The sequence below is a fragment of the Ahaetulla prasina genome, chromosome 4 (genome assembly GCF_028640845.1).
Source record: "Ahaetulla prasina isolate Xishuangbanna chromosome 4, ASM2864084v1, whole genome shotgun sequence".
Lineage (NCBI taxonomy): Eukaryota > Metazoa > Chordata > Lepidosauria > Squamata > Colubridae > Ahaetulla > Ahaetulla prasina.
Window position 1 is genome coordinate 125,524,503 of NC_080542.1, and position 6,910 is coordinate 125,531,412.

Sequence of the window (6,910 nt, forward strand, 5' to 3'; positions counted from 1 at the left end):
TCTGTTCCTCACCAGATAGACACAATTGGAATACACCCAGCTGCGAATCATAGCTGCCATTCTGTATCATATTATTATGATAATTCTAAAATTATCCATATTTTTAATGAAAGTATCTATTCATGCCAGATTTTCATTCATTCCAGACTTTCCAAAATGGGCCTTTTTCCCCCCTCTACAGACACTTTGTGCTAGATTGCAGTTTGTTGCCAAGGGAGTTAATGAGAAAAAGAGAAAATCCAGTGTAAATCCTCCAGAACATGAAAAGACTTTGATCATTAATTATGCAGAAACCACAGCTAAATTCATTTTCTTTGTACTAAAAATAATTCAAAAGTGTAAAAATGTTTTGTGCCACTTCCCAAGTCACCAAGCATTCTGCAAATCACCCTGAATATTTTTGTGAATCCCCTAAACTTATTCAGGCTGAGCATGAAACATACGACTTCAAAAACCAAATATCTTCCTGATATTTTCTGTTGATTATCCTTTTCACTAAAGAAATGTAGATTCAGTCTGTGAACAGCCTGCTAACCATATATATGTGTGTGTTTGTTTGTCTGTGTGTATACAAGGCAATAGTTTGTGAAAATATAGTATACAGACTATGTAAGTCTCCACTAGATGGGTCTAGGCCTTTTCAGTCAACCAGTCCTTCAACTTAAGTACTATATTGTTCTGTTTCTTACTCCAGCTTTGTCCTGTTTGATACACTGGTTGGAAGTCCTTGAATTCTCTAGGTTTTCTTTATAGTTTAACTTAGAGGTGTCAAACTCACATTGTCATGACAGCATCACGTGACATTTGGGACTTTTCCCCCTTCACTAAACCAGGCCTGGGTGTGGTCAGCACATAATGCATCCGGCCTGTGGGCTGCAGGTTTGACAACCCTGGTTTAACTTATGATTTATAACTGAAGAATCTTCCACACATCCAATCTGATTACTGAATCAGTTCTTTCTTTAATGAACTCAGATCTATTCAAATGTAGCTAGTAGTTGTTAGAACACAGAACAGCAGTTCCTTCTGCTGTCTTCTGCTGATCTTGATTAAGTCATCAAGACTGAATCCTGCTTCAAAGTCACTAAATTGGCTGAGATATTTCATTCATGAATAGAGGAGCTGAACAGGAAAATTGCTTGATTTGCTGAAGAAAACTCTGGCATCATAACAATCATATGGAGTATTGAACTACGTACCTACAAAACATGATGAACCATACAGGCAGACCCCACACCCAGCTTCTTCTCTCTTCATTGGTCCATTCCATATTATGATTGGTAAAACAAATATAAGGTGAATGGGAGAAAAAGAGGAGACAGAAGTTGGGTTTGGGGTAAAAGTGTGCATTAATAGATTATTAGCATTACACTTTTTATCAAATCAAATTGTCTTTCAAGTGAATTATTACTTAAAATGTCTACCTGTCAGTCTTTCGATAATATCGAACAGGGGTCTTTAACCTTGGCAACTTTAAGACTTGTGGACTTCAACTCCCAGCAAAGCTGGCTGAGGAACTCTGGGAGTTGAAGTCCACAAGTCTTAAAGTTGCCAAGGTTGAAGACCCCTGATATAGAACAGGTGATCCTATCAGGAAGGAAGGAAGGAAGGAAGGAAGGAAGGAAGGAAGGAAGGAAGGAAGGAAGGAAGGAAGGAAGGAAAAAAGTCTAAATGATAGTTACCTTATATACTGGCTAATCTGATATATTGGTAATCAGTGTAACAAATAGGTACATTTAAAAGCTCCAAGCACAACCAGAGAGATAAAAACAGTGTGCATAATCACATATGAAAGCAAGACATTCCATAATTTTATAATGTGTTGTATTACTTCCTTTAATTAATTCTGAATCTCTGTGCAATGTTCTTGGTTTTGTTGTTTTGTTTTTCATCTTTAAAACCATCTTGTTTCACCCTATGGGGCATGAGTATATCAGCTTATAGGTGCTGCAATTTAGCATTGTGACTCATTTTTTTTCCTTTTCCTGAGCTGAAGATGATTTGTGAAGTACCTGTGGAGTAAGTCTGCAGCCACAGCTTTGCCTAATGTTTTTAATTGTCACTAATGTGTTTGACCTTGAGCTCTTTAGAATTAAGGAGTTGGGAAATTATTGTGTTAAGTATTAGCCAACATCACTCAGGTAAAAAGCACCCAATGTTCTTTTGAGTAACTACTGTTTTTAAATAAAGGAACTGCTCTAGCTTCTGGATGATCTTGAGTGGCCTTTGAAGAACTTTTTCCCCCTTTTCTATACTATTTCTAACATGGCAATCATAGTTTATACACCACATTTCAAGTGCAGTCATACAGCAGACTTAAAGAAAAGCGTTTTTATATTGACAATTTAATTTAATTCACATTCTAAAGACTTTTAGCACTGAATTGGCCTTTGTTAGAGTAACCACATACTGGGTTGATTTTCACTGCTTTTGCTGAGATTTCCACCTATATTCAAGGAACCCCCTCTTTTTCCTTTTCTTCTTTTCTTAGTGCCAACTGAGAGTCCATTAATATATATTTGAATTTTGGATTTCTAGAGTCAATTTTACAGCAAGTCATTCAGAATTGCTTTTTGCTATTTAACACTTCATTTACCCCTCTGAAGAGGTCCTTTTGGTGGGCTTTGTCATGCCTTTATATTTTATTATTTTGAACAGATACCATTTCTTCATTCCTTATTCCTACGTCCAAATCATTAAAAAATAAAAAATAAAAACAAGTACTGAGTGTCGGCTGATCATGAGGCCTTTAGAGTAAATAGGTTCAGATCTAGTTAATACTTTTGACATTAGACCACCAAAATTTCAGAAACCAGAACGAGCTTTTTTGAAAAAACAAAACAAATAACAAAATCCCTGAAGTGAACAATGGCAAGCCTTCAATATTGTTGTCAAGAACAGGATGGGATTCCATGTAGCCACCAAGAATAAAAAATGACCTGTCCATACAGATCTTTGAAAAGGTTCAGGCAGCAAATGCAAAAAAAGTGGTGGCAGTAAAAAAAAAGATAAAAGATAAAAGAAATTTGCAGGGGGGGGGGGTTGAGATGTAGAAAAAAGTTTGGGTATCTACCCGTATCTACCATCAGCAGAGAGTCCCAGTCAATTAAAAAAGATACTTGTACATATACACTATAGAAAAGAAATAAATAGGGGCAGGTTTCAAAACAGGTTCACTACAGGTTCACTCGTGGGCACAATGGCGCGCAATGCTTCTGCACATGTGCAAAAGCGTCTGGGCGGGTGGGCGGAGCCTCCTGATTCGGGGCGAACCAGTAGCAACCCACTACTGGGTATCTTCTTTTTGTGCACTTACAAAGGAGAATTAATGAGAAAAACATGGTTGGGCAATTCTGGGAGCTGTAGTCCACACACCTTAAAGTTGCCAAAGTTGAGAAACTCTGTTCTAGAGCATTAAAAATGTGATACTATGTGATGCTATTTTTGTTATAAATATGTAACAGTCATTCATGTGCAGCAGAAAAATCAGTGAAAGATCTGAATGATAGAGCTCCATCTAGTGTATTGGCTGGACATTCAAGAGAAATATTATGTCCACCAAGATGTCACTGATTTTCTGCTTCAACCAACAAATCGTCTTCATTTTTTCAAGCATAAAACAGTTACAACAAAATACATTTCAGTGGGAAGAGTAACAACTGACTCTGCATTTAAAGTAGTGATCAGCCAAATTTACGAATCATTCTGTATCAAAAGGAACAGTCATTCAAACACTACTCTGAATCCAATTTCTTGTGGAAGAAGAGTTAACTTAACTTTAAGTCACTCTCTAAATGAATCATACAATTACTGACTTGAATGGTACCACAAGGATCATTTTTTGCTCAATCCTCTGCAATGTGTAGGAAAATAATTAAAATCATCCATGAGATGTAGCTATTCACCCACTTCTTAAAAATCTTAGCAAATAAAGAACCCATACCTTCCATGGTACACTCTCACTACTATACAGATCCTACCATTAGAAAGTTGCTTTTTATATTCAGACAAAATCTTTATTTGCTATTTCAGGTTTCTGTGATTATGGAAAATATTTGTTGGCTGCAACTTCCCTTTATGTATCCAAATATGCCTTTTATGTCTCTTCTCTATTTTCAGAGTGAAAGTCAAAAGTTTCTTCAGTCTATGTTCATAAGCCTCATCATTAAATTCCTATGTCATCTGCATTTTTCTCCTCTGAGCCTCTCAAACCTGTCAATGTTCTTCTGGAAATATGATGCCTAGATATCAAAGTGTTCTCTCATCAGTGCAGAGCCTTAGTAAAAAGGTGGACCGCCATCACACTGAAATCTTTCTGGTGGATTTCTTCAGAATATAGGTTTGTTTTTTTTTACAAATACATGATAACAGGTAAGGCTTGAACTGTCAATTCAAAAAGGAGCTTAAAATACCTGCAGTGAAAATATTTTTGGAATCTTTTCTTCCTCTTTGAAAATGATAGACTGTTTTTTTAATTTAATTAAACTCACACACATAAACAAACACAGAGAGTATGTACCCTGTTTTCAGGGTAAATAATATGCTGCAAAGCATCCAAAATGGAGTATGAAATTGTAAGCCCAAAATAATTTTTAAAAATATGAAATAATGGGGGGTGGGGGGTTTGAAGAAGCATTGTAAAATTACATTAACACCATTCAGCATATCTCTCCACATCTTTCTGTCTTTGCCAACCAACCTTAATTTCTTAATGTACTTTATACATTTTTTTTTTGAGACGTTGACATTTTTTAAAAACATAGAGTGACTTTACTGGGGAAGGGGAACTTTTGAATTCTGCCTGACTTTAATATAAGGCAACCCTAAAATAGCAGCCTGTTGGAGATGCTCTCACAACACAAATTCTCTGACAATGTTGCCCTTGAGTCTGAAAAATATTTCTGGTTCAGGAACAGAGAAAGAATTGTTGGAAGAAATGTCCATCTGGGTTCAGTTCCAAGTGGGAAGAAAGACACTGGAAACATGGAGGCTGCTTGAAACAATGGTTTAATGGTGAAGCAGAACTACTGAGCGTGTGTGATTCTGGGTAGTGGAACATATGGAGTGGAGAGAGATATATATTTATAATTCTCTTGGACCTTGCAAGAAATGCACGCCCCTTACCTCTCCTACACCAAACACTACAGGTCTCAAATGTAAATTAATAAATGCAAGAAGTATTGTAAACAAATTACCCAAATTTATCCTCTTATTAAACAATAGTACATTTAATATTATATTTGTTTGTGAAACATGGCTGAACTCATCCCTCCCTGACTCCATTATTTCAAACAAAGAGTATCAAGTCTTTCGATCAGATCGTGAGCACTGCAGTGGTGGTGGAGTAGCTATCTTTTACAAAAAATCACTGAACTTAAAAAATATTCAAGTTGCACATAAACTTTCTCTTCCTGAAACTATTGTATGTGACCTGTCCACTAACACCACACTTAGATTCTTACTATGCTACAGAACCCCTGACTACAACATCACTCATGCAAATATGTTAACCTCACTGCTAACATGGGCTATCTCTTGTCCATATCCTCTCATCTTCCTGGGTGACCTAAATCTATCTTCTATAAACTGGATAACAAATGAATGTACAATTAAACCAGTCCATACTACACTATACAGCGCCGTTACAAACCTAGGTCTTGAACAACTAGGAACTAACAATACAAGACTCAACAACTGCCTCGACCTCATCTTTTGCAATAACACGAACTCAATTTATGGACTACAAATAAAAGAACCCTTTTCCAACAGTGACCACTGCATGATAGACTTTTGTCTCAATAAACGCCCTCACATAAATATTCATAATAATATTACTCCTAACTACAATTTTAAAAAAGCCAACTATGACCTTATAAACAACGATCTCTCATTTCTTGACTGGCAAAATCTTTTCTCAACCTGTATCACTGCAGAAGACAACTATAAAGTATTCCTACTTGAAACCAATAGAATCATCAAACTATATGTACCACAAATCACCACCAAAATAATAAAAAAAAACAAATTACCCATATCAATAAAAAAGCTTCAATCCAAAAAAAAAAAAAAATCCCTCTGGAGAGAAACAAAAAGGGCTATGGAGCAAACTTCAAAAACCACTAAAGAAATATTTGCAACCAAATAAAAAATGAATGCACCATTTACCACACCAAGCAAGAAGAAGACCTTCTACGCACAAATTCCAATCGTGCTTTTTATAATTTTGTGAACAATAAACTTAAAGAAACAAGATCCATCCCACCACTAAAAGAATCTAATGGCAAAGAATGTAATGATGAAACAGTTAAAGCAAACCTCTTTAACACATTCTTTGGCTCAGTATTTGTTAACAGTGATGGCTCATATCCGACATTCCCCAATCGTACTAACAATGAGTACAACAACTTAACACATATAGACTTCACAGAAGATAATGTTGAAAAAGCTCTTCTCAACCTGAAACCATCATTATCTATTGGGCCTGATGGACTATGTGCATACTTCATAAAAAATCTTTCAATTAATACAGCAGAACCTCTAAGCATAATCTTTGATAAAGCTTTCACGACTAGTTCCCTTCCCAAACTTTGATCTCTAGCCACAGTCCCTATCTTCAAAAAAGGAGACCCCAGCCTAGCTGAAAATTACAGACCAATCTCTCTATGCTGCGTCACCTGCAAAGTAATGGAATCTATCATCAACCAATCCATTACCCTTCACCTAGAAACAAACAACCTACTCTCTAATAGACAATTTGGTTTGAGAAAAAAATTATCATGTAACTTACAACTTCTCCACTGCAAAAACATATGGACTACTAACCTTGATCAAGGCAAAGCAATAGATGCAATCTACATGGACTTCTGCAAAGCTTTTGACTCAGTAGTACATGATAAACTTCTCCTAAAAC